The 13,027-nt window shown below is 35.1% G+C and overlaps 1 protein-coding gene across 1 annotated transcript in view; it reads left to right on the top strand.

Annotated features, from left to right (window-relative positions):
- Positions 1 to 13,027, top strand: part of LOC140141014 (bombesin receptor subtype-3-like) — a 121,422-nt gene that overhangs the window by 47,219 nt on the left and 61,176 nt on the right.

The following is a 13,027-nucleotide window of genomic DNA, read 5'->3' as shown; positions in this document are numbered from 1 at the left end:
GTAGTAGTTGTAGTCCTTGCCCCTATAATATACATACCTTACTTGTCACTAATGCGCTATAATTTTTAAGAAAAATGCAAAAATAGACACAAAATTGGCCAGGGGTGTAGTACCCCCTTAAAAATCCTTCACAATGGTAAACATTGGAACTTTCTTTTACAAACTGCGTCTGATACTAAACATCTCAAGAAAGTAACTAACCCACCTTAAATAAATACATTTTATATGTTCTTAATGAGAAGAGAATCTTGAATATCAGATCTGAAAATTATACCACATTTTAGATTTTAGAATCTAAAATTATATCACATTTCAGATTTAGGTGACCCCATTTGAAATTCACACCCCTCTGAGTGCAAGCGTAAGGTCATGTTTGTAGGGGTGTGTGGATTCCAACTGAAATGGTCCATTTAGACGTATTACATACATATTTCCATACTTGAGAGGGCGGGTCCTGTTCTTTTGAGGCACAGTGACTATTTTAATTAAAAGCGGTAAAGTGTATTGCTCTTAACGGTCTCCTTAGGGTGGTTCCAAATAAATTTTCTCCCAATATGCTACGTTAGTTATTATTTTATTTTAGGATTATTACTTTACGCCCTCAAATTAAAATTCAGTAGCCGTCAATGCAAAATGGTGTACGTAGCCCAGATCAATAAGCTAGTTGTTAAACATTGCGGAACCCCAATGATGTGTTTAACATTCTCAACACGCGCACCCCTACATTAAACAAGACTTCACACAAAGGTAAAGACTTCACACAAAGTAACGCAGTAACGTTTTTGTGAAGTCTATGTTTGAATGCTTAATTTACCATAACTATGTGTTTAGTATTTTGCTGACATTTCGGCAGTGGAACTTTTTTTCCGATTTATTTCTTTGCGTGTATTTTTCTACTTTTTTGTATCATTTAACAACAATATCGCAATGCGCATCGAAATTTTTCGGCCTCCTACTTGAAACGATTTTCTTCCTCTTCTTCTGCTTCTTTTTCTTTTTAGTGTCTTTTATGATAGTTCTGACTGAAAGTCTTTATTGACAAGAAACTTCAAACTTTAAATAAACTTATCGACTTAAAGAGTCTGTTGATTTTATAGGCTTGGGAATCTGTCTGACTTAATCCTTTCTGAGTCTCGTTCATCTTCATTTGTGTTCGTTGTCCCGAGGTTTTGTTAACATTTATCTTGCTATGTTGTACTTTAATCAATAATGCATCTGTAGGCGTCTACTCATGTTCTGATATTTTCATTTCGTGTTTTTAACATAAAGAGGCTTTTCAAAATGTCTGCAAACTGCTTTTTTAAATGTTGTAATCTGTTAGTGAACAATAAGGCATGACGTAAAACATTAATTCGACATTTTGTATTATTGCTCCTTCTATTGTTCTCCTAACACAAATGAAATAGTCACTCTAGGCCTAAATGCATTTGTCTATGTACTGTGTATGACAGATTAATCATGAATTAATGTCGACACAATTGTTCAAAATGTCAAAACATCCTTTACATAACGTGGCAGGTATAATTGAAGACCGAATTAAAAAGACTAGTTTGTGTCTGACGTCAGGACAAAGGCGCGATGTGATTGGTTGCTGACCTGCGCAGAACGGCTTTAACATGCGGAGTTCCACAGGGGAGTATCTTGGGTCCCATTTTGTTCCTTTGTTACGTGAACGACATGCCCAACTGTGTTGATTGTATGCTCCTTCAGTATGCAGACGATAGCGCTCTTTTGGTTTCTGATAAAGATCCGTTGAAAATTGGGCAGCAGCTTAGCAAAAATCTTGAAAGCTGTAACAAATGGCTCATAGATAACAAACTTTCTCTCCACATGGGTAAAACAGAACTCATTCTTTTTGGAACAAAACGTAAATTAAAGAATTGGCAAAATTATACCATTGAGTGTGAAGGGCAAACAATTCATGCTACTCCCTCAGTCAAATACTTAGGCCTTACTATTGACCAGTGCTTGAATGGTGACGAAATGGGTCTTGGTGTCATAAAAAAGTAAATTCTAGACTCAAATTTCTTTACAGGCAGGCAAAGTTTCTTGATCAAAATATCAAGAAAATTTTATGCTCTGCTCTTGTACTTTGTTTGTTTGATTACTCTATTTCTTCTTGGCATGCTGGCACACATAAGCAGATGAGTAAAAGCCTACAAATTGCTCAAAACAAAGTTATCAGATTTATTTTAAATAAGAGTTGCATGTATCATATTACAGAAGATGATTTTAAAGATCTTAATTTCCTTAACATACAAAATAGGGCTAAACAACTCAGGTTGAACCATGTTTTTGATATTTTTAATGAAGTTGGCCCAGACTATCTTAGTTCAAATTTTACCAGAGTTTCAAACGTGCACAAATACAGTACTAGAAACAGTGCTCAAAATTTTCGTGTTCCAAAATCCACTACCATCACTTCTGGCTCTTTTTTATTATAATGCCATTCAGGATTGGGCCAGCTTACCAAGTGCAAGCAAATCAATTTCTAATAAACCAAGTTTCAAAACGTCTGTAAAAACTCATCTTTTTAACCAAATTTAGTTTCTAATGATTTTAATCATGTTTAAAGATTTTATTTTACTTTTAATATTCACTTGTATATATATATTTCTTTGTATGTTTTATATGTATGTATGCCTTTTGCCCTTCTATGTATAAAGGACCCCTTCGGAAATAAGCCTTTGGGCTTAAAGGGCTATCCTGTGATATCTCCTTGCCTTGTTTTTTGTGTATTATATGTTATTTATCTTAATGCATGTTATATCTATTTACCTTGTATTGTTGTATGTGCAATATGGAGATACCGAATAAAATCAAATCAAATCAAATCAAACGGCATTTTTGTCTGGTTGACAGGACGTCATATGCAAACTAGTCTCGTTAATTCTGTCTTCAATTATATTCGTTTTCTTTTAATTTAAACATTGGTACCTATCAATGTAACGTTACAACTTTGAAGCATTAAAGATTTTTCTTGCCTCGTTTACAATACCTGTCATTCTTGCCATAATCTCTTTGAATACTGTCCCTTACTTGTTTAAATTAAATTTTAGTTTCTATTTCATATTAAAGGTCCTTGACACAATCGACAGCCTCGTCCCTCTATTTTTCTTCATCAAACCAATGCTCATATTTGTCTCATTACCCCCAGTAAAATTTATCGTCCGATATGTTTTGTTTATATGGTGTGAACAAAAACGTAGTGAATTGTGGTTACCACACCGAACTGCGTGTACTTTCCTATGGGGCATTGTTATACACGTTTTTGCTTCTCATTTCAAAACCGCTCTAGCAATACAGCTCAAAATTTGGAAACATATTGTTTTAATAGCAGGTCTCAATCTAAGTTTGAAAACAGAACATGAAAAATCGGACCACGCCTCTTTAACAACTGTGTGACAATTTTAAATAATTTGCCGGTTTATCAGCAACACAAAAGGAGGTTCACACCTTTTTATCCATCAATTGAACATGCCAATCAAATCTGGATTTCACACCAGAGACCAAAAGTATTGTTATGTAGAACCAGAAAACTTGAAACGACCCATTGTATAGTTTCATCAGGAAAATTGTCCTTTTCTCTTTATGATCAATTAGTGTTGCTTTGACTAAGCCCAGACTTTACAATAATGACCCACGGCCTTATTGTAGAATGCTGTTATAAACTCCCAGTACATTAAGCCGATAGTGGACTAGCTGTTGGTGGACTCGCCGGGTTTAAATACAAGTTGTGGATAATAATCACCCATGCAAACATAACATTTTCATGCTTTTTTGAACATCATAATGACATAAACTTCATCAGATTACGTATAGGTCTATGTACTGTACCCGTTAATTTCCAACACTTGGTATTGCCTGCAGACCAAAGAAGAATGTCACAGCATCCCAGAATACACCATGTGTTGTACATGCCACTTATTTGGAATTTGACCGTTTTCAGCAAGACCAAACCATGGCATATCTTCTCTACACAAATGCGCCAGGAAAGGACTATTCGCTGTCGAAGTGACGTAATCAATCGGATTAACTACCATAGCAATGGGTGAATACAATTTTGACAATATCGCCCTGCACTAAAAGCACGTTGCACTCATCACCTTGTGTCTGTCTGCAATCATAGATTGAATCAGGGAACCTCTATTATTATCGGGAATTGCCTGTCACACATGATCGCACACAAGGCCGTAGGCAATTGGTGGGACCACATCTGCCCAGAACATATTGACCCAGGTCAGCATACCGCCATATCCTTCCCGACATGCTTAGTAGCCAAGTCCGTAGAAGAGTGGATCCACACACTATGTACACAAATATACATTTGGCCACATTTTATTATACGATTAATACGAATTTATTAAACATGGTAACAAATATTCTCTAGCAAATCGGTTATACGGTGGAACTGGTAGGCATATTATAAATTCGGGATATTGAATATCTTCCTGACCAGCCAGATCTGCGCATGGTCAAAGACGAGTATCAAACCGACGCAAACTGGCTTAGTCTCCACATCAGCCAGTTTGGTTCCGCCCCTCCACAGGGAGCGTAACCTGTGTAGGAGACTCTGTCAGACCTGGTGGGACCTCATCTCTCCCCATCGATTGAAAAATTATGATCTATAATCCCCGACATTGCTCTTATGAACTGACACCCACCTGATTGAACACAATACCGCTCTTTTCAAAGATACTTATCTTACAGGTGCGAGTGATCAGAATGATATGGTTCAATGCATAGGTGCCGCGTGAACGTTGTAGTGCAAGGCGATATAGTCCAAATTTGTATTCATCCATTGCTATGGTAGTTAATCCGATTATTACGTTACTTCGACAGCGAATAATGTTCTCTCATGTGCAATTTCACAGTCTAATGGATTTTGGGCATCGATCAGGAATTATCCTTTTGTTATGCTATAATAGGCTTCCGAAATTTACAAGTTGAAGGTTGCGGTCTACATACATCAGTGAACATCAAAAAATGATTGGTTCCCATTTTTCATATCAAATTTCATATGCCTATTTTTCTTACTTTCACGAGTTCTTAATTTTGAATACTTACAATAGATACACCAGGTTTAAGGTGTTATGCAGAAGTATGATGCATTGTGGTGATGTGGTGAAAATCTTTTTGGCCTGCAGACGGTAGGACAACGGTTTATGTAATGTTATTTTACCACTAACTGGCACTCCGCGCAAAAGCAACAGCCCATTTGGTTTCAAACCGATGATAGAAGTTAAGTGATTCTCATATTGAGTGCTTTGTAACTTCGGCAAAAAGCCCTAAGTATATTAGCAATAATGAAAAGATAATGAAACTTGGCTACATTTTTATTTCAATTCAGCCGCTCATATACTGATAGCCAATAAACTGTTGTAAGTATATTTCGCTGGACAATGTGTGGTAAATACACCGTATTAACATTAAATGCGCAGGCTGGTTTATGAGTTTTTTGTTCACCGGCCGAATGTTGTTGTTTATATTTTGTTTAGCTGTTTTATTCCATAATTTGGTATTGGTATAAATTGTTTGTTTGGTTTGTGGATTATTTTGGTTTGTTCGTTTGTTTGTTTCTCTATTTATATGTTTGTGGGGGTGGGATTATTTACTTGCTCATTGGTTGGTTTCAAAATGTTAATACAAGCGCAATATTGCGACGCAAATCCATCATGTCCATCAACAAAATATAATAGCCCATTATTATTCATTTCGCGCCTAAATGAGAGGTGTAATGTGTATCTGTAATGAATTAGTACCGGTCAATGGAAGGTCTATTAAGCGACATTTTTTATCAAACTGGTTCAAACATATCCTCGATTATACTTTAATAATTTAACACTAAATTCCATACTTGGGAAATGTTATTGCATTTAGAATTAGAAGATATGTGTACCGTAGGCAGATTTCTTAATTTAAAAAAAGCAATTTCCTAGAATGTGGGTCAAAAAGCTACCACGAAGGTCATGAATATGTATTTTTTTTTTTTACATATGCTTTAATGATCCTTCTGAACATTGACTTGCCCTATAAAAATGACATTAAAGTTTATTATACTGGAACAAAGAGCAACACCGTAAAGACGTTATAAATGTATATGAAAATCAGTTTACAGCTAAGATAATCATTGTCTGGAGTAGACAAATTAGACGAGAAGGCTTATAACATTAGCAGATTATGATATTAGCTGTATCATGTATATATATATAACCCTTGTGAACGATACAGATGAAATGAGGTTACGCTCTTAGAGTTCAGCGAACAGTCTTTTAAATAAATAAACTTAAAACAATATTGCACTGACCATGGCTGTCAAAAACATTTAAGTGAAACGTGTCATAAAGATAGCTTCTTCCGTAAGCTGATACGGTGTCCTTGTGTATGTGAAAATTTTCACATCTGTTTAAAGTTATGCAAAATTATTACATCAAGTACCAAAAAAACAAATCATGTGTCTAATTTGTAAAATTATGACATGGCTTTAGAGTATGGCTTGAACTAACACCTGCGACGAAACAAAACAGCTCTTCGTTCGCTTGAGATAAAGGATTAAGCTCCAAATTACCTTGATTTCAGCACGAAATGAACGAGACCAACAGCTAATTAAATAGATAGCTGAGCTGTCTAAAAATATCAGGTGTGAAGGCAGTGTCGCTACTTTTCATCGTGTATCAAATACAGGCGGGAATACAGGTCACAACAAAACAGCTGCTTATATAATGTATATTGCAACATTGAGAGCTATTGCATTCGTGTGTTGATTTTGTAAAAATATTAATGAAAACTGTTTTTGCGTATTAGCTCTGTCAAATTAAGGAAAATACCCACCACTAATTGAAACAGTATACATTTATCCCCATTCATTTTTAAGCATATATATTAAACAATACATCAAAAGTCCTCGGAAATCAAAGCAGTGCAACAGTGCCTAACGTGCATAAATCCAAAATGGCCGCTAATGTACTGGTGAAATTTAAAACGTTTTCAACTCTACTTAAAAACCCTACCAATGTATTTCTCTCATCACAAGGATTCAGAAAATAATACAGTTCTCGAGCTATAGACAAAAATGTCAAAGGTCACATTTAGGAGTCCACAGGTGTCTACAATTGAAAAATGCTCAAATTGGCACTATGCCCTGTGCCCTGAAAGTTATTTTTTACTTGATCGCCTTTGGTGAAATGCGGTCAAGGCAGTTAGGCATTCATTACACTTCCGGTTTTCAGACACCGCCAAACCACACGATCATAAGAAAACAAGGAATAAAAAGACCCCGATCGCTGCCCTGGTGGCAAGAATTTCCGCACAACGTTGCGTCCAAGAACACTTTTCAAAGGATAACAGAACGACTGGTATGAAAGTCTGTACTAGATGACCTCAAAAGGTCAAGTCGTCTGTAAAGAGGATGACCAGTTTGGTCTAATAACATTCAGCGCAAGCCAATGTCCAATATCCGTCTTCGCAATTTATATTCTAGGCACATAATCTAAAGCCACGAAAATAACATAATCCCGTTGAAACACACAGGGTACAAACGAATAGACGTGCTTCTTGTTTTAATCATTATTATTTTATATGCGAGAGGAGCAATCATTGAACTGATTTGTCCTAAGCTTTAACACTCCACAAAGTCGACAAACATATGTTCACTGTGTCTTGTGTTTATTCTAGTATTTATATTACAATACTTTGACAATGTTATAATAAAAAAATAAAAATAAATTTCGGATTTATATAGCGCCTTTTTCCATCTAGATCTTGAAGGATTCAAAGCGCTATAATTTCAGTCATTATAATCACTATGGAAGAACGGCAGTGCATTTGAATTATAGATATCATGATGATAAACCATTTATTTTTCATAGTAATTTGTTCCACCGTCAGAAACTATTTTAGTAAGGTAAAATAATGGACTTCATATCGTTTTTCTTAATTATTTAGAATTAGAATAACTCACTACTAAATATAATTATCCATTGACGAGTATCTTAAAATTTAATATATTCTTTATGCTCGTACAACGGTGATTGAGCTAGCGCTGTTTGTGTGTCATATATGTGACGCGATCAAGCAAAATCAGTCGGAACTCGGCAATATTGATTTTGAGATATAGCCAAATAAAGCGAATACTTCCTTTTGTTTCCTCTTGTTTTGGAAACACTTTAATTGCTAATATCTTTGGAACTGGTTGTCCAATTTCAATGGGTTTTTCTGCAAAAGCAGCTTTGTAAATGCTATTTAGTAGCCTATAAGAAACTGAAAATTTAATATTTCCGAGTTCCGACTGATTTTGCTTGATCGCATCACATATTAGGAAAAAAAGCCCACACTCACAGAGAAAGGTGTGGGTTCAATATAAATTGAAATACCAAAGCTCATTGTAAGGGGTTTTATTTACCGGTGTAAAATTTATTTTTATGTGGGGGGGGTAAACTTTCGCTTTGACCTATTATTTGTCATAACTCAATAAATGCAAAATATGGAAATTTAAATGTGACGAGTGCCTCCTTGATTCATTTATTATAAGAAATGCAGAAATAAACTGTATAACAAAATTACCAAAACTGGAAAAATATAGCCTGACTTAACTTAAAAGGCATTCAAAAGCTGATCTAAAGTCCGAATATAGATTTAGCAAAATATTTCAAAGTATTGCAAACTATATGCATTATGCATAATAAAATTATGTAATATTAATGAGCTTTGGTATTTCAATTTATATTGAACCCATACCTTTCTCTGTGAGTGTGGGCTTTTTTTCCTAATATATGACACACAAACAGCGCTAGCTCAATCACCGTTGTACGAGCATAAATAATATATTAAATTTTACGATACTCGTCAATGGATAATTATATTTAGTAGTGTGTTATTCTAATTCTAAATAATTAAGAAAAACGATATGAAGTCCATTATTTTACCTTACTAAAATATATATACCTGGATATAGCAGCAAGATTTCAGTCATTATAATCACTATGGAAGAACGGCAGTGCATTTGAATTATAGATATCATGATGATAAACCATTTATTTTTCATAGTAATTTGTTCCACCGTCAGAAAGAACCACAAATTAGTTGAGTGGTACAAGGTATATTACATGTACAGGGGGAAATCTTGAAGCAAAGTAGGTCATCACTGAAATCGATTCATCAGGTTTGTAGATATACAGTGAAAAATAAACAAAACCATACCTTCCACTCACTATTGGCGATTTCACCCATCATGGTCGATATGTATCATCAGAATGATGAAGAATGATTCTTAATTCCAGTTGGACATATCCCGACTGTAGAGGGTGTATTTCACAAAAACATTTAGAAGTGTGTTTTTAAAGTGCCACGTCGACATACTTGACAAGGAAAAGATGTTAATTTTTTCCTTCTTTTACGATGTAATTTAAAGCACAACCATAGCTACATAAATCAAAGTTAGCAATCTTAGTGGAATGAAGTATTAAGTCGCATGAGGAACACAACACAACAAATTAAACAGTCGACGCGAATTATGTCCTCTGGCAATTCCATAATTTTGTGTAATTTGGCGTAATTGAAATCTCTTTCATACATAATGAACAACCATAGAATTTAAGTTATGTCAAGAATGGTTTTGTTTTCTGTACAAAATACTTAAAACTTGAATGTGCATAGTAGAATGTCATGTAATGTGATTAGTTTGAATCGCTACATACATTAATATGAGACACAGTTGATTTGGCGGGGCATTACCAATAACTAATTGATACCGTGTTTATTGTTTCAGTGGTTCCCTAGTCCTTTGAAATTACCAATAACTGAATACACTTTTTTATTTGCTTAGGTTCTTGAACCCTGTTGATGTTTAAAATCATCCATTTTAAATTCTCATAATACAATTTTTAAAATTCGCCTGAAGGTTTTCACTCTTTACTTTCTTTATTAAATTTAATTTAGAAGATTTGATGCATAACAGTTCACAAATTGAAAAACAAAATACTGTTGCTATTCTATGCTTATAGTATCCTCGTTCGTTAAGTGTTTTTTAATGTTTGATCTCTATTATTTTCTACAAAGAAGAGCATGTCAAAGATATCAATAATTTTCAGTAAAATACTCTGTGGATTAAAAATTACAGATTACCAATCCGCTATTATATTTCTAGGCCAAGCTCGATATGAATTGTAACTTGCATATGAACCTGTTTCAGAACCATGCTATGCAGAAGTCTGGGTTCACAGTGTCAGATGGATAAAACAATGTGTGACTTATTTTAGTCTGGAAAAACAGTCAACGTCTTCCTCCATATCAATTATTTAAACAAATTACTTTCTGGTTCAGCAATTTAGGTCAGTTATATTGAAAAGTGCTAAGTTCATTATCATGCTTTGGGCAGTACAATAAGTAAGTAATTATGGACCAAATCGCAACAATTCTCGCTATTCGCAATAAGGGCGCCGCCAGCGGTTTGCGATGTAATCGTGATGTATCATGGGAAAATCGTGATGTATCATGGGAAAAGGTCGACATCCAAGTCCGCGCAATACGAATATTACCATGCTATTACATAGGAACACGTGACAATATTTTTGAGTTTGTCAATATAACGATATTACACGCAAAACAATAAAAAAAAAATTAATTGTGCACATTTCAAATCCATTATTGAGTATCGATTCGCGGTAATATTCGTATTTGACAAACTTGATGTCGACCTTTTCCCTTTCCCGTGATACATCACGATTACATCGCACAAACCGCTGGCGTCGCCCTTATTGCGAATAGCGAGAATTTAAATAGTTGCTAAGCTTAATTCAAAGTTCATCTACCCAATGTATTCAAAACGCCATTCTATACATTTACAATTGGGGGTAACGAACTGTGTCGTGATAGATGATGCATATCAGTAATATTATATCATATAGGACTGCACTGAAATTCGATGAAACTAGATGTTGGCTTTACTTTGGTAGCATATTTCTCCTCTTGAAACTATACAATCTGTCTTCGCTACACAGGTTATCGGGTTACTGTACCCTAACTTATTCAATTGAACGTATTACTGCAACACGAGTTGTCACATAGCAACAAAGTCCGACTCTGTTATTGAAGACAGTGTGAAAATGACCTGTCCTGTCCATGATTAAATCTTGATTGATGTTTTGTGTTGAAGTTATAGAAGCACTGAATGGTCAAAATGTGCGTTTGACTTCACTTTCTACACGTTTCTTGTTTAGCCTGAAGTTTATCTTGTTCACATTGGCGAATGAAGTGATTTATACGTGTTTGGAATATACATCATTATTTGATTTAAATGATGATTAATGTTTTGTGCTGTAGTTATAGTAATTCTGAATGGTCAAAATGTGCGTTTGGCTTCGATTTCTTCACGTTTTTCTTGTTTGGTCTGAAGTATATCATGTTCACATTCGCGAATAAAAGATTTATACTGTGATGGTAATGGACATCAGACTGGTCAATAACACTCATATTTTTTAGCCGAATTTTTCAAAGAAAGCATTAGTTGTTCACGAGTTTGAAGAGTGAGCGTGCAATAATTTCACTTCTGCAGCAGAACCCCATAAGAACTACCTGCCGATTGGCCGAAATGAATATTGTGTCCAACTTTGAGCCAATCAAGGAGGGTATTAATAATATCATCTGTAAATGCAAGTTTGACCATGAAGAGTTTAAAGCCTGGCCATAATTGGCCATTGAAATGAGCATTTCAAGTTATCCACCAATCAAAAATGCTGTTAGATGACCAGTAATGTCCAGGGAGTTAAGGATAACAACACTTTCTATATTCATACTGCAGTTACTGTCCGTTTTCCTATACACAATACACAGTGCTCTTTCCCATTGACGCGTGACCTTTACAAATAGCCCTACGTTAACAGTATGGGGATATGACTAGTTAACGTCGCTGTGTGAAAAATAACCGGCCAATATTAAAAGTACTCTTCTAAAGTTCTAGAAAATATAGTTTTTAACATGTCCTAAATTTTTAGCTAATTTAGATGTTTGGAAATATTCGTACTTTGGTGTTTTAGTTAATGTTATAGGTAATAGTACATTGCCTAGTTAACGTCGCTGTGTGAAAAATAACCGGCCAATATTAAAAGTACTCTTCTAAAATTCTAGACAATATAGTTTTGTAACATGTCCTAAATTTTTAGCTAATTTAGGTGTTTGGAGAGGGTCGTACTTTTGTGTTTTAGGAAGGACATGTAAACGACAGATAACACCAAAAATATGAAGAAATTATTTCCAAACCGTGTTAAGTCAAAAATCATTATGTTGCTCATTTTCAAGAATGCTGGTTTACAAAAAGCACGACATTGTCTGATTTCGTGAACAAAGCCACACATAACATTGTTTCCTTTCGTTTCCTTTATAATCGGTTACTCAACTGAAGCTATGAATACCAGCTTTATTGCGATATCGCACATGAAAACAGTCACTTGTGCACAACCAGAGAAGATCCGATTTAATCAGTTGAGCTGTTTCAATGAGTGTTATCTTGGTTTAATAGCTTTTAATGGGGTTAAGTCCTGCAAAGGTCGAGATGAATTCTACTGCAGACATGACTGCATCATGTCCAGATGAAACTAGTTATTACCAAGTACATATAGTACAAGAGTTGCCTATTACGAACAAAGTATTCTAATACGGCCACCGGATATCTTTGTTACTGAGTCTGAGCTGCCCAGAGAGATGATTGGTAGGATCCAATCTTTGGGGAATGGATGTATTTGATGTTTATCATGCATTGATTGAAGTCTATTATAGATAGGAGATGTGGACATTTGAGCACTGGGCTAGAGTTTGCTCATTCCTACTCCTGTTCGGCATATACTACGATTGACGTATATACTCGACCTATTTCCGCCGGCCCATCCTGTTCTTCATTTCTGAAAGTCCCTTTAAATTTATGAAGGCGAGTCGGGGCAGTATCTGAGCTAGCTAAAATATTGAAAAAAATAATAAATCCCATGCCGAGATCTCAAGGCGCAATGTAATGGGTTTCATTTGTCCCCATGTGCAT

Source organism: Amphiura filiformis, chromosome 19 (genome assembly GCF_039555335.1).
Source record: "Amphiura filiformis chromosome 19, Afil_fr2py, whole genome shotgun sequence".
Lineage (NCBI taxonomy): Eukaryota > Metazoa > Echinodermata > Ophiuroidea > Amphilepidida > Amphiuridae > Amphiura > Amphiura filiformis.
Note: the sequence above shows the minus strand (reverse complement) of the source record. Positions and strands in the feature narration are given on the sequence as shown.